This window comes from Nyctereutes procyonoides, unplaced genomic scaffold (assembly GCF_905146905.1).
Source record: "Nyctereutes procyonoides isolate TBG_1078 unplaced genomic scaffold, NYPRO_anot_genome, whole genome shotgun sequence".
In the NCBI taxonomy this organism is placed as follows: domain Eukaryota; kingdom Metazoa; phylum Chordata; class Mammalia; order Carnivora; family Canidae; genus Nyctereutes; species Nyctereutes procyonoides.
This window is the reverse complement of record NW_026575036.1, coordinates 5,651,961-5,677,933: the sequence shown is the minus strand read 5'-3', so window position 1 is coordinate 5,677,933 and position 25,973 is coordinate 5,651,961. Positions and strand designations below refer to the sequence as shown.

General features: G+C 43.1%; 1 pseudogene; it reads left to right on the top strand.

The window, feature by feature from the left end:
• Positions 1-229: 229 nt before the first annotated feature.
• Positions 230-25,973, top strand: LOC129505478 (RNA-binding protein EWS-like; annotated as a pseudogene).

Here is a 25,973-nt window from a genome sequence, read left to right as displayed (position 1 = left end):
CACAGTTTGACATGTTAGTTATTTATTATTGGCTTTATTAAGCTGAAATTAAAAAATAAAATGCCGCAGTTATCTGTGTGTCTTTATCTTGTTTCCTAGATTATAGATCTTCAGTAAAGAATGTACCTTGTTTACTCCCCCAGCATTCAGCTGGGAGCCAGGCACATAATGAGCATTTCATAAATTCACATTAAATTGAATTGAACCAAAGCGAGAGGGAGATGGACGTTGAGAGAACGAGAGGGAAGGAGAGAAAATGGCGTCCACGGATTACAGTACCTACAGCCAAGCTGCAGCCCAGCAGGGCTACAGTGCATACACCGCCCAACCAACTCAAGGGTATGCACAGACCACCCAGGCATATGGGCAGCAGAGTGATGGAACCTATGGGCAGCCCAGTGATGTCAGCTATACCCAGGCTCAGACCACTGCGACCTATGGGCAGATCGCCTATGCAACCTCTTATGGACAGCTTCCCGCTGGTTATACTACTCCAACTGCCCCCCAGGCATACAGTCAACCTGTCCAGGGGTACGGCACTGGTGCTTATGATACCACCACTGCTACGGTCACTACCACCCAGGCGGCCTATGCAGCTCAGTCTGCATATGGCACTCAGCCTGCTTACCCAGCCTATGGGCAGCAGCCAGCAGCCACCGCACCTGCAAGACCACAGGATGGTAACAAACCTGCTGAGACTAGTCAACCTCAATCTAGCACAGGGGGTTACAACCAGCCCAGCCTAGGATATGGACAGAGTAACTAGTTATCCCCGGGGACCTGGGAGCTACCCCATGCAGCCAGTAACAGCACCACCATCGTATCCTCCTACCAGCTATTCCTCTACACAGCCGTCTAGTTATGATCAGAGCAGTTCCTCTCAGCAGAACACCTATGGGCAGCCGAGCAGCTATGGACAGCAGAGTAGCTATGGTCAACAAAGCAGCTATGGGCAGCAGCCGCCCACTAGTTATCCCCCCCAAACTGGATCCTACAGCCAGGCTCCAAGTCAATATAGCCAACAGAGCAGCAGCTATGGGCAGCAGAGTTCATTCCGACAGGACCACCCCAGTAGCATGGGTGTTTATGGGCAAGAGTCTGGAGGATTTTCTGGACCAGGAGAGAACCGGAGCATGAGTGGCCCTGATAACCGGGGCAGGGGAAGAGGGGGATTTGATCGTGGAGGCATAAGCAGAGGTGGGTGGGGAGGAGGACTCGGTGGAATGGGCGCTGGAGAGCGAGGTGGCTTCAATAAGCCTGGTGGACCCATGGAAGAAGGACCAGCTCTTAATCTAGGCCCACCTGTAGATCCAGATGAAGACTCTGACAACAGTGCAATTTATGTGCAAGGCTTGAATGACAATGTGACTCTAGATGATCTGGCTGACTTCTTTAAGCAGTGTGGAGTTGTTAAGATGAACAAGAGAACCGGACAACCCATGATCCATATCTACTTGGACAAGGAAATAGGAAAGCCCAAAGGTGATGCTATAGTATCCTATGAAGACCCACCAACTGCCAAGGCTGCTGTGGAGTGGTTTGATGGGAAAGATTTTCAAGGAAGCAAACTTAAGGTTTCTCTTGCTCGGAAGAAACCTCTGATGAACAGCATGCGGGGTGGTATGCCTCCCGGTGAGGGCAGAGGGATGCCACCGCCACTCCGTGGTGGGCCCAGGGGGCCCCATGAGTCACATGGAAGGCCGTGGAGGAGACAGAGGTGGCTTTCCCCCAAGAGGACCCCGGGTTCCCGAGGAGGAAACGTCCATCCGGAGGAGGAAACGTCCAGCACCAGGCTGGGGACTGGCAGTGCCCCAATCCGAGGTGTGGAAACCAGAACTTCGCCTGGAGAACAGAATGCAACCAGTGTAAGGCCTCGAAGCCTGAAGGCTTCCTTCCACCACCCTTCCCGCCTCCGGGCGGTGACCGTGGCAGAGGCGGCCCTGGTGGCATGAGGGGAGGAAGAGGTGGCCTCATGGACCGCGGTGGTCCCGGTGGGATGTTCAGAGGTGGCCGCGGTGGAGACAGAGGGGGCTTTCGTGGTGGCCGGGGCATGGACCGAGGTGGCTTTGGCGGAGGAAGACGAGGCGGTCCTGGTGGGCCCCCTGGACCTTTGATGGAACAGATGGGAGGAAGAAGAGGTGGGCGTGGAGGACCTGGAAAAATGGATAAAGGCGAACACCGTCAGGAGCGCAGAGACCGGCCCTGCTACACGCAGAGACCCGCAGAGCTGCATCGACTACCAGATTTATTTTTTAAACCAGAAAATATTTTAAATTTATAATTCCATATTTATAATGTTGGCCACAACATTATGATTATTCCTTGTCTGTACTTTAGTATTTTTCACCATTTGTGAAGAAACATTAAAACAAGTTAAATGGTAAAAATAAATAAATAAATAAATAAATAATAATAAATAATAAATTGAATTGAACCTTGCATATTTCTTTGGTACAGAAAATTCTCTAAACTTTCAGGCTAGCACTGTGCTAGTTCTTTAAAACTATCTTCTGAGAGACTTCCTTGACAAACAGCATTTTTCTCCATCCAGAACTACATCTAGAACACTGTCAAGATCTGTACACAGGATCTAGAACGATACCCAGGCACTTCGAGTATGCCTGAGTTCTAGTGACTGTCCTTTGTGTTTCAAGAGTAGAATCTTGCTCAGGACAAGGAGTAGGTTCTCCCCTAACTCTACACCCAACAGTTAGAACAGTGTTATACATATATTCAGAGCTGTACTCTGTCGGGAGTGGTAGCTCATTGAAACTTGATGGCATAAAGGAAATTGAAAGACCATAGATAATTCCACATACTGAATAATTAGTAAAACAGTTTCCATGTGTTATGTGGAATATAGTGAGAAATACACTTAGGGAGACATGAAGGCTAACACTCAGACATTCATTAACCTTCCCTGGGCCCCACTCTAGATTCAGGAGCTGGGAAAGGAAGAGAGGCTGGGTGCATATATTCATAAAGCACCTCATTGAAAGTCATGTGTGTGCATACTATATGGACATATGTATCTGAATTTGGTTGGAAATATTCACTAAGGAGTGGGGTATATTTATCTTGGTAGAACTATAAACATGAGCCTATTTGTTAGACATATTGGCTACGATGTGTGTGTGTGTGTGTGTGTGTGTGTGTGTGTGTGTGTGTTTGTACACAAATCCTGAAGGAGTTCAACCAGCTATAAGGACCTAGCTGCCTTCCACCCCTGGCTCTGAATGGTGTATTTGTAGCAACCCTGATACTATTTTTTCATTCCAACTCAAAGAAATCTCAATGAGTTTTCTTTCTGCAAAATTTATAGCTAAGATGCCAGGCTGCTGTGGAGCCCCTATATATTTGCTACTATCAGAAGGGGCTTGCAGAGAATGAGAAAAGGCAACCACAAGGAAATAAGCTCCTATCTTTTATCCTCTAGCCTAATACACAGCTGCCCTTGAATGTATACCATCCATGTAACCAACTGCTTCCCCTCTCCTAGAACCTCTTCCTGGAAGGTACTAAAAGCAGCCATTTTATTTACTTATTTGCTTCCATCTGGGACTCTCTATTTGAGCCACCCCTGACAAAATAGAATTAAAAATTATACCAGTTAAGTAATATAGAGTTGAGATTGTGAGAAACTAGTCATTTGTGAAACTAATTTCATAAAAAGCAATGACCTTTGGCAAAAGCAACAATTGTAAGAGGAGTTGAATATTCTGTTTTATTCTATGTTTACTTCTTTAGAAAACCTGTAGCAAAACTCATGAAAGTAGGAGGCAGGATGACATGCATGGTGTTCTTATAATATATTTATTCATTGTTCATTATTTCAAAATAGAGCTTTTCCTACTGGGAAATAGACAATAAGCAAGAAAACAAACGTTCAAATAATTACAGAGCGTGAGAAACACTTGAATATAATAAAGAGGGCCTTATGATAAGAAATAACAGGGGAAAGGAGTTAAGATGGTAGAGTAGTAGGGGGACCCTGAGCTTGCCTCATCCCTTGAACATAGCTAGATCAACATCCAAATATTTTGAACATAGGCATACAATCTGAGGATTAAGAAAACAATCTACATAGTTGGAGGGAGAGAATGTAGCAGATATGAGGTTTGGAGCTGTGAAGTGAGGGAGAGGAAAGCCGAAGGGCCATGAAGGGGAGGGAATCCTTTTCATGGAGCAAAGTCAGGGAGAGGAAGAGAGTGGTGAGAGGGCAGCAGGTAGAAATCACACAATAAGTTGTGGTGAGGAGATCCCCTGGGTCACACTGGGAGAGATAGCTCTCCTTCCTGGAGAACATTTGGAAGAGTTTATTTTGCCTCTCTGAGGACAAAAAGTCAGCTGGAAGCCATTCAGTGGCACTCAACAGCAGGGACAGGGGTGTGTGCAGAAGGCAGATAACCTTGTAGCAGCTTTTTGCTCTGAGCCACAATAGGCTTAAACCATGGTGTGCACCCAGGGTGGCTCTTTTTCTTGGATAGAACTAAGCAGAGAGCAGAGACATGTGCAAATTGCACACATAGTGGTCACTGTTTTTTGCTGTCTGCCACAATAGATCCAAGCCTCTATGCGACTGCTTTGCTGGATCAAGATGGAGCCAGGCAAGCCACAAGCTTCTGTCAGGAGGATGGTTATGCATCCACATTTTGCTAGGCCCTTTAAAATTTGGAGTTTTGAATCCTAGCCACCAATTAGAGATAAAATACAGGAGATCTGTAGTGCTTGGTACATCAACATCTCAGGTACAGACAGGTTAAGGGCAGGGAATTGACAAAAGCCCAGGACACAGGAGATTATTCACTTTTCTGAGAGGGCCTCCTGAACAATGTTGACCAGGAGTTCCCCTCCTCTGGGATGAGATGGTAGGGCGATGCCATGTTATACCTCCTCTACCACCCCTCAATCCTCCCACTACCAGCACAGTCAGACTCCAGAGAGAAACACAGGGCCTGCAGTGGAGGCTGGAGTTCCCTACATTAGACTTTACCCTCTGACCAGGCAGAAGCATCTTTACAAGGGCAAGTAAACTTCTGAGCCAGCACAGCAGCCAGCACAGAAGACCAACACAGCCCCAGCCATGTATCAAGCCTATTGTTTAAATAGTACTCCAAAAGGTCAGCTTCAGGTAGACATAGGGTCAGGATTGCTTTTCTTTTTCTTTTCTTCATTTTTAAATTTTTTATTTTTCTGTTTCTTTTTTGTTATTTTATCTTTTATTTTATATAAATATTTTTTCTTATTTTCTCTCTTATTTGTATGAGGCTTATAATTTTTTGTTCATTTGTTGGTTTGTTTGTTTCCTTTTATTATTTTGCAAGTCAACCTTCTTATTTTTTTTCTTTTTTCTTTCCTTACTCTTTTTTCCTTCTTTCCTTCTTATTCTTTGGAATCAGGCCTAAAGCTTTTTGTTTGTTTGTTTGTTTGCATTTTTGTTCCTGTTCCTTTTCTCTTGTCTTAGATCATGCGTTTATTCTACCCAGGCATATCTTAACAAACAAATCAAAGCATGCCTAGTTAAAGGCCCAAACACTCCCCACTACAAGCAAGGAGAAACTCTGTAGTGGAGGGACCAGTGGGAAAGAGCAACCAAAATGCAACAGCAGAGTGTACACAGCATATGCCAGAAACACTTCCTGAAGCTGTTGTTATTGTTATTGTTATTGTTATTGTTGTTGTTGTTGTTGTTGCTCTTGTTATTGTTTTGCTGTTTTTTTTCTTTTTTCTTTCTTTTCTAGACAAAACAATAAGATGTATAAATTCACCCCAAAAGAAAGGAGGTAGTACTCACAGTCAGGGATTTAATCAATACAGATATAAGTAAGATGTCTGAACCTAGAATTCAAAGCAATGATTATAAAGATACTAGCTGAGCTTGAAAAAAGCATAGAAGATACTAGAGAATCCCTTACTGTAGAGATAAAAGAACTAAAATCTAGTCAGACCAAAATTAAAAATGCTATTGCCAAGATCAAGTCCCAAGTGGAGGCCAAAAACAAGGGTGAATGAAGCAAAAGAGCAAACCAGTGATACAGAAGATAAAATTATGGAAAATAATGAAGCTTAAAAGAAGAGGGAGAGAAAACTATTAGATCACAAAGGTAGACTTAGGGAATTCATAAACCAAAGACTGTAATAAGAAATGAAAAAAAGGCACTATGGTATAGTAATGGGGTCTATCCAACAAGAAGATCTGACAATTGTAAATATTTATGCCCCCAACATGGAAGTATGCAAATATATAAAACAATTAATAACAAACATAAGGGAACTCAATAATAATAATAATAATAATAATAATAATAATAATAACAACAATAGTAGTAGGGTACTTTAACACCCCACTCACAGCAATGGACAGATCATCTAAGCAGAAAATCAACAAGAAATAAGGGTTTTGAACGACACACTGGACAATATGGACTTCACAGATATATTTAGAACATTTCATCCTAAAGCAGCAGAATACACATTATTTTCAAGTGCACATGGAACATTCTCCAGAATAGATAAAATACTGTGTCAATCTGTACAAAAAGATTGAGATCATATATGTGTATTTTCTGATCACAATGCTAGGAAACTTGAAGTCAGCAAGAAAAAATTTTGAAAGACCACAACCATATGGAGGATAAAGAACATCCTGCTAAAGAGTAAATAGGTGAAACAGGAAATTAAAGAAAAAATTTTAAAAATACATGGAATCAAATGAAAATGAAAACATGACAGTTCAAAATATTTGGGATACAGCAAAGGCAGTCCTATAAGGAAAGTGCATAACAATATAGGTCTTCTTCAAGAAGCAAGAGAAGTCTCAAATATATAACCTAACCTTACAACTAAAGGAGCTGGAAAAGGAATAGCAGTAAAGTCTAAAGCCAATAGGAGAAGAGAAATAATAAAGATTAGAATAGAAAGCAAGATATAGAAATTTTTTAAATGCACTAGAACATATCAACAAAATTAGAAGATAACTTTTTGAAAGAATTAACAATATTGATAAACTTCGAGCCAGACTTAGCAAAAAGAAAAGAGAAAGGACCCAAATAAATAAAATCATGAAGGAAAGAGGAGAGATCACAACCAACATTGAAGAAATACAATTACAAGAGATTATGTGCAATTGTATGGCAACAAATTAGGCAATCTGGAGGAAATGAATAAATTCCTAGAAATATACAAACTACCCAAACTAAAACAAGATTAAATAGAAAACCTGAACGGACCAATAGCCAGAAAAGAACCTGAATCAGTATCAAAAGTCTCCCAACAAATAAAAGTTCAGGGCGAGATGGCTTCCCAGGGAAATTCTACCAAAAATTAAAGACAAACTAATACCCATTCTTCCAAAATGGTTCCAAAAAAATAGAAATGGAAGGAAAAATTTCTTTTTTTAAAGATATATTTACTTATTCATTCATGAAAGACACACAGAGAGAGACAGAGACATAGGCAGAGAGAGACACAGGTTCCATGCTGGGATCCCAATGTGGGACTCGATCCCAGGACTCAAGGATCATCCTCTGGGCCAAAGGCAGATGCTCAACCACTGAGTCACCCAGGCATCCCAAAATGGAAGGAAAAATTTCAAACTCATTCTATGAGGCTACCATTACCTTGATCCAAAAACCAGACAGAGACCACACTAAAAAGAATTACAGACCAATATCCTTGATGAACATGGATACAAAAATTTTCACCAAGATACTAGCTAATTGGATCCAACAGTACATTCAAGAATTATTCACCATGACCAAGTGGTATTTGCCTGCAGAGTTGATTCAAGATCCACAAAACAATCAACATGACACACCACATTAATGAAAGAAAGGGTAAGAACTTTATGATGTTCTTAATAGATACAGAAAAAGCATTTGACAAACTACAGTACCTTTTCTTGATTAAAAACCCTCCACCATGCAGGGATAGAGGGAGCATAGTACAACATCATGAAGCCAAATATGAAAGACCCACAGTGCATATCATTCTCTTTAAAAAATAGATTTTATTTATTTATTCATGAGACACACACAGAGAGAGAGAGACAGAGAGAGAGAGAGAGAGAAGCAGAGACACAGGCAGAGGGAGAAGCAGGCTCCATGCAGGGAGCCTGATGTGGGACTCCATCCCTGGTCTCCAGGATCATGTCCTGGGCTGAAGGTGGCGCCAAACTGCTGAGCCACCCAGGCTGCCCTGAATATCATTCCCAATGGGGAAAAACAGAGCTTTTTCCCTAAGTCAGGAACACAACAAGGATGTCCTCTCTCACCACTATTGTTCAACATAGTACCTTGGCTGCAACTTCTTTTTAATAAAAAAAATATTTTATTTATTTATTCATGAGAAACACAGAGAGAAAGGCAGAGACATAGGCAGAGGGAGAATCAGACTCCCTGCTAGGAGCCAGATGTGGGACTCGACCACAGAACTCCAAGATCACACCCTGAGCCAAAGACAGACACTCAACCACTGAGCCACCAAGGTGTTCCTGCAACAACTTGGAGACATGTCTTCAGAGTCAAAGGAAACAAAAGCAAAAATGAACCCTTGAGACTTCATCAGGATAAAAAGCTTTGCACAGCAAAGAAACAATCAACAAAACTCAAAGACAGCCTATAGAATGAAAGGAGATATTTGCAAATGTCTTATCAGATAAGGGCTAGAATCCAAAATCTATAAAGAATTTATCAAACTCAAAACCCCAAAAACAAAAGATCCAGTCAATAGGCAGAAGACATGAACAGACATCTCTCCAAAGAAGACATCCAGATGGCTAACAGACATATGAAAAGATGTTCAATATCACTCGGCATCATGGAAATACAAGTCAAAACCACAATGGGATATCACCTCACACAGATCAGAATGGCTACAATTAAAAAGTCAAGAAACAACAGATATTGATGAAGGTGCAGAAAAAGAGGAACTCTTACATTGTTGATGGGAATGCAAACTGGTGCAGACACTCTAGAAAACAGTATAGATGTTCTTCAAAAATTTAAAAATAGGAAAGACTGGCAAGATGGCAGAAGAGCAGAGATCCTCAACTCATCTGGTCCCACAAACTTACCTAGATATCTTTCAAAACATCCTGAACACCTAGGAATTCGACCTGAAAGGTAGAGAAGAACTGAGATGCTACAGAGAGAAGAGTTTTTGTTTTCAACAAGGTAGGAAGGCAAAAAATAAAAATAAAAAAGAAATAAAGTGGGGGAAGTGAACTGTGACTAGCTGGGCAAAAGCCTCCGGGGCATGAAAGCCCAGCCCTGGACAAGAGGAAACTTTAAAAATCTGTACCTGAGCTTTCCCTGACATAAAAGTGCTAGGAAGGGAAATCCGGCAGAATCGCAGGAGAGGCAGTGAAGCATCAAGACCCCTGGAGACACTTTAAGACTAGGTGCGCCTGGGACAAAGCTCACCAAAAACTGAGGTCCAGTCTCAGTAAAGGGCTGGAGCACTGCAGCCCTCCAGGGCATATGGAAGAAGTCCACTGGTTATGCGGGCTGACCTCAGAAATCCCTTTACCCTAGAGCCCCGCAATGGAAAGTCGCGGCTCTCATTAGTTCCCTTTAGAAGAGTCTATTCCCAGGAGCGCAGGCCCAGTAGCACAGGGTCCTGGGTCTGAGGGCATGCAAAAGCAAAGCCAGCTATCCTCCATTCCCCCTGGGACAGGAGGAAGTGGGAAGGGCACAGGAAAATGAGAACTCTCCTGCCACTGGGCACCCAGCAAGTTGAGCAGATCAGTGCACCTGCACCTGCTCCCAGGAGCATTTGGAGCAGTGCAGACTGGGAGACTATGGTTAGTTACTTAGAGTGAACTTGACGCCAGAGCTGGAAATCTGGCCGCCATCATTTTTTCTTTTCTTCGTGTCACCCTGCCCCTAGGAGAGTTGGGACCTCTGGGGAACCAAGGCCTCACAGGATTAACAGCTCATACTGAGCCCAATATCTGGCAAGGGGTGGGGCATCTCAACCCAGGTCCAGATACCTGAGAATCAGTGCAACAGACCTCGCCCTCAGAAGACCAGCTGGAAGAACAAGGGAAGAGCAGCACTGGAAAGCTCCAGGACTGAGGGAAAATAGTATATGGAACTAGAGGTTCCTTTTTTTATTTCTCATTATGATTCGTTTTTATATCAAGTTAAAAATATTTTTTGTCTTCTCACCTTAACTACAATATTTTACCAACTCTTCTTTTTTAAGCTTTTTCCTTTTTGACTTTCATATTTCTACAATTACATGTCTTAGATGTATTTTTCACTTCTGGATTCCCTTCAATGTATTCAGTTTAATTTTGGTAGACATATGAGATATGGGTTTTTAGTTTGTTTTTGTTTTTTTCGGTTTCGTTTTGTTTTACAATGATGGAAGTTAGTACCTTCTAACACACGACCAAAATACACCCAGAACCAAGTGGAACACTGTGCTCATTCATTCTGTGAGACTATATTTTCTCTTCCATCCCATTTTGCCCCCATCTTTTATCTTGTTTATCTGTTTGTGGTTGATGTTGGGTCTTTATATAAGTATTGCTGGTTTATATAAATTTGGAATTGAGCATCTTCTAACATACAGAACAAAATACACTCAGAACCAAGAGGATCACCCTCTAGGTCGCCTCAGGGAAGCTACATTCTCTCTCCTCTACCAATTCCTCACCACCACCACTGCCTCTTTTTTTTTTCTTTTTCTTCTTGTTTTTGGTTTTTTATTTTTACTATTTTGTTCTAAAATTTGTTTTTTCACTTTAGTGGTACTTTTATTTTGTTATTTTTTCTTTTATTTTCTGGCCTCTGACATCTTTGGAATCATCTAGGATGTATTTTACTTAGGTTATGGTTGATATTTTTGACTCAGCTCACTCATAGAGCCACTCTGCCCTGGACAAAATGATTAGAAGGAAGAATTCACCACAGAAGAAAGAACCAGAAGTAATACTCTCTGCCACAGAGTTATAGAATGTGAATTTAAATATGAGTCAGGGGAGATCCCTGGGTGGCTCAGTGGTTTGGTGCCTGCCTTCGACCCAGGGCATAATACTGGAATCCCGGGATTGAGTACCACATCAGGTTCCCTGCATGGAGCCTGCTTCTCCCTCTGCCTGTGTCTCTGCCTCTCTCTCTCTCTCATAAATAAATAAATAAATAAATAAATAAATAAATAAATAAATAAAATGTCAGAAATTCAGTTCAGAAGTACATTTATAAAGCTACTGGTGGCTCCAGAAAAAAAGCGTAAAGGATTGTACAGACTTCGTTACCACAGAATTGAGATCTAATCAGGCCGAAATTAAAAATAATTTAACTGAGATGCAATCCAAACTAGGTGCTCTAACTGCTAGGGTTAATGAGATGGAGGAGTGACATAGAAGACAAGTTGATGGAAAGGAAGAAGACTGAGGAAAAAAGAGAAAAACAATTAAGAGCCCATGAGGAAAGGTTTAGGGGAAAAAATGATAGCTTGAAAAACAAGAATATATGTCTATTTGGGATTCCAGAAGAGACTGAGAGAGGATCACAAGGTATATTTGAACAAATCATAACTGAGAACTTCCATAATCTGGGGAAGGAAATAAGCATTCAGATCCAAGAGATAGAGAGGACACCCCAAAAATCAACAAAAACTGCTGAAAACCTCAACATTTAATAGTGAAACTTGCAAAATTCAAAAATAAAGAGAAAATTCTTAAAGCAGTACTAGAAAAGAAATTTTTAACTTATATGGGGAGAAATATCAGATTAATAGCACACCTCTCCACAGGAACCTGGCAAGCCAGAAAGGACTGGCATGATATATACAGGGTACTAAATGAGAAAAACATGCAGCCAAGAATACTTTATCCAGCAAGGCTGTCATTCATAATTGAAGGAGAGATAAAGAGCTTCCAGAATAGAGAGAAACTGAAAGAATATGTGACCCCCAAATCTGCTCTGCAAGAAATATTAACGGGGACCCTGTAAAAGAAAGAGGGAGCCCAAAGAAACAATCCACAAAAACAGGGACTGAATAGGTAATACAATGACACTAAATTAATATCTTTCAGTAGTAACTCGATAGTGAATGGGCTAAATGATCCCATCAAAAGACACAGGGTATTGGACTGGATAAAAAAGCAAGACCCATCTGTATGCTGTCTACAAGAGACTCATTTTAGACATAAGGACACCTACAGCCTGAAAATGAAGTGGTGGAGAACCAGTGGTCTTTTGAGGACCATTCAAACGGTCCTCAAAAAAAAGCAGAGTTAGCAATCCTCATATCAGATAAATTAGAGTCTATCCCAAAGACTGTAGTAAGAGATGAAGAGGGACACTATATCATACATAAAGGGTCTATCCAACAGGAAGACCTATCAATCATGAATATTTATGCCCCTAATGTGGGAGCTGCCAAGTATATCAATCAATTAATAACCAAAGTAAAGACATACTTAGATAATAATACACTAATAGTAGGAGACTTCAACATGGCGCTCTCAGCAAATGACATATATTCTAAGCACAATATCACCAAAGAAACAAGGGCTTTGAATGATACACTGACCAAATAGATTTCACAGATATATACAGAACTTTCCATCCGAATGCAACTGAATACACATTCTTCTCAGGTGTACGTGGAACTTTTTCCAGAATAGACAACATACTGGATCACAAATCAGACCTCAGTCGATACCAAAAGATTAGGATTGTCCCCTGCATATTTTAACACTACAATGCTTTGAAACTAGAACACAATCACAAGAAGAAATTTGGAAAAAACTCAAACACCTGGAGGTTAAAGAGCATCCCACTGAAAGATGAATGGGTCAACCAGGAAATTAGAGAAAAATTAAAAAGATTCATGGAAACTAATGAAAATACAACTGTTCAAAATCATTGGGATACAGAAAAAGTGATCCTAAAAGGGAAATATATCTCAATACAAGCCTCCCGCAAAAAAATTGGAAAAATAAAACCAAACAAGTATACAAGCTAACCTAGCACCTAAAGAAATTGGAGAAAGAACAGTAAATAAAGGCTAAACCAAGCAGAACAAGAGAGATAATAAATATTCGAGCAGAACTCAATAAAATAGAGACCAGAAGAACTGTAGGACAAATCAACAAAACCAGGAGTTGGTTCTTTGAAAGAATTAATAATATAGATAAACCCCTAGCCAGACATTAAAAAGAAAAAAGACCCAAATTAATGAAATCATGAAATATAAAAGAACACAACCAATACCAAGGAAATACAAAAGATCACAACCAATACCAAGGAAACACAAACGATTTAAAAACATATTATGAGCACCTATATGCCAAATAATTAGGCAATCTACAAGAAATGGATACATTTCTGGAAACCCACGCTTACCAAAACTGGAAGAGAATAAATAGAAAACCTGAACAGGCCAAGAACCAGTGAGGAAATTGAAGTAGTCATCAAAAACTTCCCAAGACACAAAAGTCCAGAGCCAGATGGCTTCCCAGGGGAATTATATCAAACATTTGATGAAAAAATAATACCTAGGGATTCCTGGGTGGCTCAGTGGTTTAGCACCTGCCTTCAGCCTAAGGCGTGATCCTGGAGTCCCAGGATCGAGTCCCACATCAGGCTCCCTGCATGGAGCCTGCTTCTCCCTCTGCCTGTGCTCTGCCTCTCTCTCTCTGTGTCTCTCATGAAAAAAATAAATAAAATATTTTTAAAAAAATAATACCTATTCAACTAAAGTTGTTTTGAAGGATAGTAAGGGAGGTAATATTTCCAAACTGTTTTATGAGGCCAGCATTACCTTGAGCCCAAAACCAGACAAAGACCCTACCAAAAAGAAGAATTATAGACCAATATCCCTGATGAACATGCATGCAAAAATTCTCAACAAGATACTAGCCAATAGCATCCAACAGTACTTTAAGAGGATTATTCACCATGCCCAAGTGGGATTTATCCCCAGGATGCAAGGGTGGTTCAACACTTGTAAAACAATCAACATGATAGACCACATCAATAAGAGAAAAAAAACAAGAACCATATGATTCTTTCAATAGATGCAGAGGAAGCATTTGACAAAATACAGCATCCGTTCCTGATCAAAACTCTTCAGAGTGTAGGGATAGAGGGAACATTCCTCAGCATCTTAAAAGCCATGTATGAAAAGCCCACAGCAAATATCATTGTCAATGGGGAAACACTAGAGCCTTTCCCGTAAGATCAGGAACAAGACAGGGATGTCCACTCTCACCACGGCTATTCAACATACTACTAAAAGTCCTAGTCTAAGCAATCAGACAACAAAAAGAAATAAAAAGGCATTCAAATTGGCAAAGAAGTTCAACTCCCCTTCCTTGCAGATGGCATGATACTGTACATAGAAAACCCAAAAGACTCCACCCCAAGATTGCTAGAACTCATACAGCAATTTGGCAATGTGGAAGGATGCAAAATCAATGCCCAGAAACCAGTGGCATTTCTATACACTAACAATGAGACTGAAGAACGAGAAATTAAGGAGTCAATCCCATTTATAATTGCACGCAAAAGTATAAGATACCTAGGAATAAACCTAACCAAAAAGGTAAATTATCTATACCCTAAAAACTACAGAACATTTCTGAAAGAAATTGAAGGAAGACATAAAGAGATGGAAAAATATTCCATGTTCATGAATAGGAAGAATAAATATTGTGAAAATGTCTATGTTACCCAGGGCAATTTACACATTCAATGCAATCCCTATCAAAATAAATAAATGGTGCTGGGAAAATTGGACGGCCCAATGCAGAAGACTGAAATGAACCATTCTCTTACACCATACACAAAACTAAACTCAAAATGGTTCAGAGATCCAAATGTAAGACAAGAATTCATCAAAATCCTGGAGGAGAACACAGGCAACACCCTTTTTGAACTTGGCCATAGCAATTTCTTGCAAGATACATCTATGAAGGCAAAGGAAACAAAAGCAAAAAATGAACTATTGAGACTTAATCAGGATAAAAAGCTTCTGCACAGCAAAAGAAACAGTCAACAAAACTAAAAGACAAGCTACAGAATTGGAGAAGAGATTTGCAAATACATATCAGATAAAGGACTAGTATCCAATATCTATAAAGAATTTACTAAACTCAACACCCAAGAAACAAAAAATCCAATCATGAAATAGGAGAAGGCATGAACAGAAATTTCACCAAGGAAGACATAGACATGGCCAACAAGCACATGAGAAAATGCTCCCATCACGGGCCATCAGGGAAATACACGGAACTCTGGGAAATGAACAAGGGGTAGTGGAAGGGGAGGTGGGCGGGGGTTGGGGTGACTGGGTGACGGGCACCAAGGGGGGCACTTGATGGGATGAGCACTGGGTGTTAGGCTGTATATTGGCAAATTGAACTCCAACAAAAAATATTAAAAAAAAAAAAAAATATATATATATATATATAGGAGGGGGCAAGATGGCGGAAGACTAGGGTCCCCAAGTCACCTGTCCTCACCAAACTGCCTAGATAACTTTCAAATCATCCTGAAAACCTACGAATTCGGCTTGAGATTTAAAGAGAGACCAGCTGGAATGCTACAGTGAGAAGAGTCCGCGCTTCTATCAAGGTAGGAAGACGGGGAAAAAGAAATAAAGAAACAAAAGGCCTCCGAGGGGGAGGGGCCCCGTGAGGAGCCGGGCTGAGGCCGGGGCGAGTGTCCCCAGGACAGGAGAGCCACGTCCCGGAGAAGCAGGCGCTGCACCATCTTCCCGGACAGAAAGGCGATCGCAGGGAGTTGGAGCAGGACCCCAGGAGGGGCGGGGGTGCCCTCAGGCTCCCGGGGGCACAAACAGACACCTGCGCCCCAGGGAGAGTGCCCACACCCTGCGGCCCAGCTCCCTAAAGGGCTGCAGTGGGCGCACGGCGGGGTTCCGGGAGCAGCTCAGAGGCGGATCTGGCGGCGATCAAGGACGATTCCAGCAGCGCAGGCCCCGGAGCCCAGGGCGCCGGGGACACAGCCCAGGATCTGGCCTCTCCCTGGGACAGGCAGGGGCCAGGAGGGCCTAGGACAGTGAGGACGTTCCTGCCGCCAGGCGCCCGAGCTGAGCAGATCAGCGGCCCTGCCCCTGGAGCATCCAGGCCCCTGCAGACTGAGAGCTCTGGAGTTAATGCGGGAGCTGACTCCAGGGCTCCAGAGCTGGCCGCTGCCACTGTTGCTGTTCCTCCTGGGGCCTCACAGGATAAACAACCCCCACTGATAAACAGTGGCCTCACAGGATAAACAGTACAAACAACCTCCACTGAGCCCTGCACCAGGCAGGGGGCTGAGCATCTCCCCCAGGTGCACATACCTGAGAATCAGCACAGCAGGCCCCTCCCCCAGAAGACCAGCTAGAAGGACAGGGGAAAAGCAAGTTAATGACCAAGCAGCACTGGAAAGTTCTAGGGGAAGTAGAGGGATTTACAGTATATAGATTCAGAGGATACTCCCCCTTCTAATTGTTTTCTGTTTGCTTCCCCCCCTTTTTTCTTTTCTTCTCTTCTTTTTTTCTTCTTCTAGGTTTTCTTTTTCCTTTCTTTTTTCCCTTCTCTCTTTTTCTCCTTTTCTGAATACAACTTGTTTTTGGCCACTCTGAACTGAGCAAAATGACTAGAAGAAAAAACTTACCTCAAAAGAAAGAATCAGAAACAGTCCTCTCTCCCACAGAATTACAAAATTTGAATTACAATTCAACGTCAGAAAGCCAATTCAGAAGCGCTATTATAAAGCTACTGGTGGCTCCAGAAAAAAAGCATAAAGGACTCAAGAGACTTCATGACTGCAGAATTTAGATGTAATCAGGCAGAAATTAAAAATCAATACAAGGACATGCAATCCAAATTAGAGGTCCTAACGAGGGTTAACAAGGTGGAGGAACGAGTGAGTGACATAGAAGACAAGTTGATGGCAAAGAGGGAAACTGAGAGAAAAAGACAAAAACAATTAAAAGAACATGAGGATAGAATAAGGGAAATAAATGACACCCTGAGGAAGAACAATCTACGTTTAATTGGAGTTCCCGAGGGCGCCGAAAGGGACAGAGGTCCAGAATATGTATTTGAACAAATCATAGCTGAAAACTTTCCTAATCTGGGGAGGGAAACAGGCATTCAGATCCAGGAAATAGAGAGATCCCCCCCTAAAATTAATAAAAACCGCTCAACACCTCGATATTTAATAGGGAAGTTTGCAAACTCCAAAGATAAGGAGATCCTTAAAACAGCAAGAGACAAGAAATCTCTAACTTTTATGGGAAGAAATATTAGATTAACAGCAGACCTCTCCACAGAGACCTGGCAGGCCAGAAAGGGCTGGCAGGATATATTCAGGGTCCTAAATGAGAAGAACCTGCAGCCAAGAATACTTTATCCAGCAAGGCTCTCATTCAGAATAGGAGAGATAAAGAGCTTCCAAGATAGGCAGAAACTGAAAGAATATGTGACCAGCAAGCCAGCTCTGAAAGAAATACTAAGGGGGATTCTGTAATAGAAGTCCAAGGGAACAATCCACAAAAACAGGGACTGAATAGGTATCGTGATGACACTAAATTCATATCTTTCAGTAAACTCTGAACATGAATGGGCTTAACGATCCCATCAAAATGTGCAGGGTTTCAGACTGGATAAAAAAGCAAGACCCATCTATTTGCTGTCTACAAGAGACTCATTTTAGACATAAGGACACCTACAGCCTGAAAATAAAAGGTTGGAGAACCATCTACCATTCAAATGGTCCTGAAAAGAAAGCAGGGGTAGCCAATCAGATAAACTAAAGTTTATCCTGAAGACTGTAGTGAGAAATGAAGAGGGACACTATATCATGCTTAAAGGATCTATTCAACAAAAGGACCTAACAGTCATGAATATTTATGCCCTGAATGTGGGAGGTGCCAAGTATATCAATCAATTAATAACCAAAGTTAAGACATATTAAGATAATAATACACTTATACGTGGTGACTTGAATGTAGTGCTTTCTACAATCGACAGGTCTTCTAAGCACAACATCTCCAGAGAAACAAGAGTTTTAAATGATACACTGGACCAGATGGATTTCACAGATATTTACAGAACTTTACATCCAAACGCAACTGAATACACATTCTTCTCAAGTGCACATGGAACTTTCTCCAGAATAGACCACATACTAGGTCAAAAATCAGGACTTAACCGATACCAAATTATTGGGATCCTCCCCTGAATATTTTCTGACCATAATGCTTTGAAATTAGAACTAAATCATGAGAGGAAGTTTGGAAGGATTTCAGACATGTGGAGGTTAAGGACCATCCTGCTAAAAGATGAAAGGTCAACCAGGAAAATAGAGAAGAATTAAAAAGATTCATGGAAACTAATGAGAATGAAGATACAACTGTTCAAAATCCTTGGAATATAGCAAAAGAAGTCCTGAGGGGGAAATACATTGCAATGCAAGCATCCATCCAAAAACTGGAAAGAACTCAAATAGAAAAGCTAACCTTGCACCTAAGGGAGCTGGAGAAAAAACAGCAAATAGATCCTACACCCAGCAGAAGAAGAGAGTTAATAAAGATTCGAGCAGAACTAATGAAATAGAGACCAGAAGAACTGTGGAACAGATCAACAAAACCAGCAGTTGGTTCTTTGAAAGAATTAATAAGATAGATAAACCATTAGCCAGCCTTATTAAAAAGAAGAGAGAAAAGCCAGCCTTATTAAAAAGAAGAGAGAAAAGACTCAAATTAATAAAATCATGAATGAGAAAGGAGACATCACCACCAATAACAAGGAAATACAAATGATCTTAAAAACTTATTATGAGCAGCTTAATGCCTATAAATTAGGCAATCTAGAAAAAATGGATGCATTTCTGGAAAACCACGAACTACCAATACTGGAACAGGAAAAACTAGAAAACCTGAACAGGCCAATAACCAGGGAGAAAATTGAAGCAGTCATCAAAAACCTCCCAAGACAGAAAAGTCCTGGGCCAGATGGCTTCCCAGGGGAATTCTATCAAACATTTAAAGAAGAAACCGTACCTATTTTACTAAAGCTGTTCAGAAAGATAGAAAGAGATGGAATACTTCTAAACTCATTCTATGAGGCCAGCATCACCTTAATTCCAAAACCAGACAAAGACCCCACCAAAAAGGAGAATTATAGGCCAATATCCCTGATGAACTTGCATGCAAAAATTCTCAACAAGATACTAGCCAATAAGATCCAACAGTACATTAAAAAGATTATTCACCATGACCAAGTGGGATTTTTCCCCGGGATGCAAGGCTGGTTCAACACTCATAAAATAATCAATGTGATTGATCATATCAGAAAGAGAAAAACCAAGAACCATAGGATCCTCTCATTAGATGCAGAGAAAGCATTTGACAAAATACAGCATCCATTCCTGACCCAAACTCTTCAGAGTGTAGGGATAGAGGGAACATTCCTCAGCATCTTAAAAGCCATCTATGAAAAGCCCACAGCAAATATCATTCTCAATGGGGAAAACTGGGAGCCTTTCCCCTAAGATCAGGAACAAGACAGGGATATCCACTCTCACCACTGCTATTCAACATAGTACTAGAAGTCCTAGCCTCAGCAATCAGGCAACAAAAAGACATAAAAGGCATTCAAATTGGCAGAAAAGAAGTCAAACTCTCCCTCTTCGCCGATGGCATGATACTCTACATAGAAAACCCAAAAGACTCCACCCCAAGATTGCTAGAACTCATACGGCAACTTGGCAGTGAGGAAGGATACAAAATCAATGCCCAGAAGTCAGTGGCATTTCTATACACTAACAATGGGACTGCAGAAAGAGAAAATAAGGAGTCAATCCTATTTACACTTACACCCAAAAGCATAAGATACCTAGGAATAAACCTAACCAAAGAGGTAAAGGATCTATACCCTAAAAATGACAGAACACTTCTGAACGAAATTGAGGAAGACACAAAGAGATGGAAAAATATTCCATGCTCATCGATTGGAAGAATTAATATTGTGAAAATATCAATGCTACCCAGGGCAATTTACACATTTAATACAATGCCTATCAAAATACCATGGACTTTTTTCAGCGAGTTGGATAAAACATCTTAAGAATTGTGTGGAATCAGAAAAGACCTCGATTAGCCAGGGGAATATTAAAAAAGAAAACCATAGCTGGGGGCATCACAATGCCAGATTTCATGTTGTACTACAAAGCTGTGGTCATCAAGACAGTGTGGTACTGGCACAAAAACAGACACATAGATCAATGGAACAGAATAGAGAATCCAGAAGTGGACCCTCAACTTTATGGTCAACTAATATTTGACAAAGGAGGAAAGACTATCCACTGGATAAAAAGACAGTCTCTTCAATAAATGGTGCTGGGAAAATTGGACATCCACATGCAGAAGAACAAAACTGGACCACTCTCTTGCACCATACACAAAGATAAACTCAAAATGGATGAAAGATCTAAATGTGAGACAAGTTTCCATCAAAATCCTAGAAGAGAACACAGACAACACCCTTTTTGAACTTGGCCACAGTAACTTCTTGCAAGATACATCCATAAAAGCAAGAGAAACAAAAGCAAAAATGAACTACTGAAACTTCATCAAGATAAGAAGCTTTTGCACAGCAAAAGAAACAGTCAACAAAAGTAAAAGACAACCTACAGAATGGGAGAAGAGACTTGCAAAGTACCTATCAGATAAAGGGCTAGTATCAAAGATCTATGAAGAACTTATTAAACTCAACAGCAAAGAAACAAACAATCCAATCATGAAATCCAATCATGTTCATGAAAGACCTGAACAGAAATCTCACAGAGGAAGACATAGACATGGCCAACATGCACATGAGAAAATGCTCCACATCACTTGCCATCAGGGAAATACAAATCAAAACCACAATGAGATACCACCTCACACCAGTGAGAATGGGGAAAATTAACAAGGCAGGAAACCACAAATACTGGAGAGGATGTGGAGAAAGGGGAACCCTCTTGCACTGTTGGTGGGAATGTGAACTGGTGCAGCCACTCTGGAAAACTGTGTGGAGGTTCCTCAAAGAGTTAAAAATAGACCTTCCCTATGACCCAGCAATTGCACTGCTGGGGATTTACCCCAAAGATACAGATGCAATGAAACGCCGGGACACCTGCACCCCGGTGTTTCTAGCAGCAATGTCCACAATAGCCAAACTGTGGAAGGAGCCTCGGTGTCCATCAGAAGATGAATGGATAAAGAAGATGTGGTCTATGTATACAATGGAATATCACTCAGCCATTAGAAACGACAAATACCCACCATTTGCTTCAACATGGATGGAACTGGAGGGTATTATGCTGAGTGAAATAAGTCAATCAGAGAAGGGCAAACATTATATGGTGTCATTCATTTGGGGAATATAAAAATAGTGAAAGGGAATAAAGGGTAAAGGAGAGAAAATGAGTGGGAAATATCAGAGAGGGAGACAGAACATGAGAGACTCTTAACACTGGGAAACAAGGGGTGGTGGAAAGGGAGGTGGGTGGGGGGTGGAGGTGACTGAGTGACAGGCACTGAGGTGGGCACTTGATGGGATGAGCACTGGGTGTTATGCTATATGTTGGCAAATTGAACTCCAATGGAAAAAAAAAGACTCATGCATAATCATGCATACTGGTAAAGATTTATATATCTGAGTGCATTAAGTGTTTTAATCCATCCTCATCCTTATCTTTGATGTCTTCTCATATTTTTCTCTCCATACATGCTAAGCACACCAGCTTCCTTTCTCCTAGCCCCTTGTACTCCCAGCCTCTAAATCTGGTATCTCAACCCTGGAGGATCTCCCTACATTCTATGAACTTACATGCTTTTCTTTTTAACTGGGTTTTCTCCTGTGTCTTTGTTCTCAGCTCCCAGAGACCAAGGCCCTGTCTTCTCCCTTGGGATGCTTTCCTTCCCCCTGGGCTGGGTTCACAGGTTGAGTCCAAAGGATGGACACAGAGAGGTGCAGAGAGGTGGCGGTCCACCAGGAGAGGGAGGCCTCAAGGGAGAGGACAACAAACTGGGCATCTGCATGTGGGCTCTTCCCTCCAGACTGTGTCATCCTTCCTCAGAATGTTTGCCATGACTGGGGGAGGGGAACAGTACTTTCCCTCCTGTAGCTCAGGGTGAGAGGGGAATCCATTTCCTAATGTTTAGAGAAACTGTATTGTGTTCTCTGATGTGAGCCCCATCATCTGGAGGTCCATCCACAGGCAAATAAATAGCAGTCAAGTGAAGACTTTCCTTTTCATGTTTGGGTGTGCGTGTGTTTGTATATGTTCTCTGGTTCTAGCATTTACCAACCCTAGCTCTAAGGAAATCCTTTCTGAGGCATTTTCTAAATTTCTTTGCTTTAATTAAGCCCATTTCCCTAGTGGAGGCAGCTGCTAAATTCCAGGATCTGATTCAGAGTGTTTCAGAAAAGATGCTTGTCTGTGGGGAATGAATAAGATGAAGGGTAGACCTTGAGAAGAAATGTGATTTCCAGCTTCTGGCTATAATGACCTGTGAGCCCTGGACATTCTGAACTTTGTTAAACTTCTAAGTGTCAATGGGACTGGGATGAGCCTGGTGAGCTTTGTACCCTTTTCTTTGCAGAACTTCTCTGGAACAAGATAGACTTCTCTGGGTCCCTCTGCACCCTCCCTCCTGCTGCTACAGGGACTCCCTGGGCTCCAGCTGTAACCACACATCTGGCTCTGGGACCTTCACATGTGGCTGACAGAGCAGAGGGCGGGGAGAACAATTTTCCTTTAGGTTGCTTGGGTTAATGTTCTCAGGATCTCCCCTGGCCCTGAGAGGACCTGGGGGAGATGGTCTCTGCAGAGCCCTGAGAAAGCCTGGGTAAGAGGTGGGGGCCAGTTTGCCACGCTGTCTTAGGTCTTCACATACTTGTCTGGGTGCTTCATCCCTGGTCCCTTTAAACCTAGATTTAAGCATGTACACTGGCCTCCAGGTCTCTAATCTCTGCCTCAATATCTCCTGTAGTAGCTTTCATGTGTATATCTGTGAGGGTCCTTTAGTGAGGAGCTTCTCAAAGGTATTGTTAGTGCCTGCTCAGCAGGTGTCTACACTGCTTACCCTAAATTAACGGACAGTCACTGCGATGTCATTTTGCTGACATTGCTCATGGTGCCTCCTTAGCTCTCAATGTAGGCACAGCCCCAGGCCTTCATCTCCCCACTCTCCTCCGTGGGATCCCTAACCAAGCTGTCCCAGCACCTTCTCCAGAGTTGGTCAGCATCCCTGACTGCCTCAGTTTCTCTTTCTCCTTGTCCCCCACTTCCCAGCACTAGTTTTCCCGGCTTCATGATATTAGGGCTGAGCTCAGCCCTCCTTTGATGGCAGCATCGTGGTGGGGAGGGCAGGGGAGGCCGTGTCCATACCCACCTAGGGCCCCAGGGACCCCCAGATGGGCACAGGAGGGATCCTGGGGCAGCCCTGGCAGTGGCCCGGCCCTGTCAGCTCTCTGGGCCCATCCAGCAGCAGCAGCTCCTGAGAGGGGCCCGGGCTCAACAGGAGCCAGGAGGGAGGGCAGAGGCTCCTGGAGCCACTCTGCAGCCCCCTCCCTGGCCTGGGTCCCCCTCCTGCTGCACACCTGCCTCCTTCTCTCTCTCTGTATGCTCCCTCACCTCCTCCCTCCAGCCCTGGCTTCTTCCTCCATCTTGGCCTCCTTCACCTTCACCTCTGTCAATACATCTGTTTGTTTGGGGGCCTATCTGTGTGTCTGACTCCAGATGTTCTGTGGTCTGAGATCTCCCAGGACTGGGTCTGCCTTCAGCTCCTCCTTCTGGCTGTCCCTCTGCTTGTGTCCCTCCCTCAGGGTCTGGGGGTCTCTCTTCACATCTGTGTGAGTCTCATCCTGGGAGCCAGTCAGTATCTCCCTCCTCATGTCCCACTCTCTGTCTCCTGTGCTGCCTCCCCCATCCCTGGTCCCTCTCTGCCCTACCTCCCAGTGCTTTCCTGTTTCTCTCATCTCTGTGTATCTCAGCCTCTGCCCCTGTCTCTGGCTCACACCCCTGCCTCCTCTGCTTTTCCCTCTTCCCCCCTTCAAGGTTCAGACAATTCCTGTGACTTCATCTGGGTGGGCTCCACCTGCCAGGTCCCCCCATCTGCCTCCCTCCTCCAGGTGGGACTTGTGATCCCAGCTCTGTATCTCTGAATTACCCCTGCCATGGGCCAGTTATTTTCCTTTTTTAAAAAAATTAATTTTCTTATAATGTGATCCATGCAAAAGGAGGAATAAGGTTGAGGAACATGCAGGGGCCACAGGAACAGGATGACGTGGCCAGGGCCACAGCTTCTCTCAGGGAGCAGTTGGATGAAAATAAATGTCTGGGCTGGAGCTGAGGTGGAACAGAGATGGGGGATAACATGGCTCCATTAAGCCCACGTCTAGGAAGTACCTATAGTTACTGGATCCCCCTAGTTTCCCTAGCATCTAAAGGTCCATTTCCTGTCCAGCTTCTGGAAAAAGTCGCTCCTTCTTTTGCTGCTCTTGACTTGTTTTACCCTGACAGATCTTATGTAGGATGATGTTTAGAACCTGAACCCAAACATCCCCCCTTATGGAGTTGGTACCCTATCTTCCCTGCTTCTGCTCCTTCTCCAATCTTACCTTTTCCCCACTTTGTGGCATAATGCTTCACTCCCATCCTTCCTCCCCTCCCTCTCCCTGGTAAAAATAAAAACAAACAACAACAAAAAAAAAACCAACCACCAACTTCCCAGGGAGGGACAGCAGAAAGTAGTAGGGGGTAGGATGGAAGGAGAGAGCAAGGACCATTGAGTAGAAGGCTCCCAGATCCCTGAAAGGGCAGGGCAGGGGGTTAAGAGAGGAGAGTGGTGAGGGCAGTGGCTGCTCCAGTCCTCTCCACTCCTGCAACCTGTCCAGGGGGCCTTAGCACAACCTGAGGGACAGGTGTGGGGGTGGTCAGGTATGCCAGGTTACTGTCGCCACTGCTGCCCTAGGACAGACCTCACATGTATCTTTGTTCCAGAGCTCATGGACATACTGAGGGCCATGGCAGTGCACCTTCACATGGTCTGAAATATAAGGCTCGCTTGACGTCTTGCTGCACACATGACACTGCACCATCTTCTCCTGTGGTTCTGTATGTGCTCCAGTAGATTCTTAGTAGCAAAAGATGCCACACATATCACATTTGAAGGGATATCTGTGGAGTGCACTGTGAAGCATGACTGTTGAGGTGATCCAACCACAAGAAGCTCTCCCACCATGCAAACAGTTGTAGGGCTTGTGCACGGTGTCCCCCTGTCCCACGCACACACATAGTAGCTTGTGCTTGCAACTCTGGTAGCACACCAGGCATGGGTAGAGCTCCTTGTCCAGAGTACCACAGCTCCTGTGGTTTACAATGGGAGAAATTGTGGAAAGCCTTGCTTCACCTCTCACAGGAGTGCTTCCCAAGTGTGCACTACCCACCCCCGCCCCCACCCCCACCACAAGGTGGTCAAGGTAACCTCCCACCTGCCACCTGCAGCCTCTGTATCTCCCCCCTCTCCCAGGTGGCTTCACTCAGCTGAGGACACTCAAGAGGCCCGGAGGTATCATGGTGGGCATGTCCACAGGACCTGGGGAACTGGTCAACCTAGATCCCTTATAGATGGCCTCTGCCTCTGGAGTCTTTAGCTGTTTTGGAATCCTTGCTGCTCAGGGTGCAGATGCAGGGTCCCTTGCCCTTTGTCTTCTTCCAAGCAGATGCAACCTGGACCATGGCAAGAGTCAAGGCTCTGACTACAATGGTGGTGGTTGTGGTGGTTGTGGAGACGGTGGTGACAGAGACATGAACATCCTGTACAGTGGGAAAGGACTCCTCCGGGGGTTCAGAGCTGCTGTGTCCACCGTGGAGCCAGCTGAGGATGCAACAGCAAGGGCAGCAGTGGTGGGCCCAGGCTTCTTGGTGGGAGCAGGAGCAGGAAGCAAGTCCACCTGA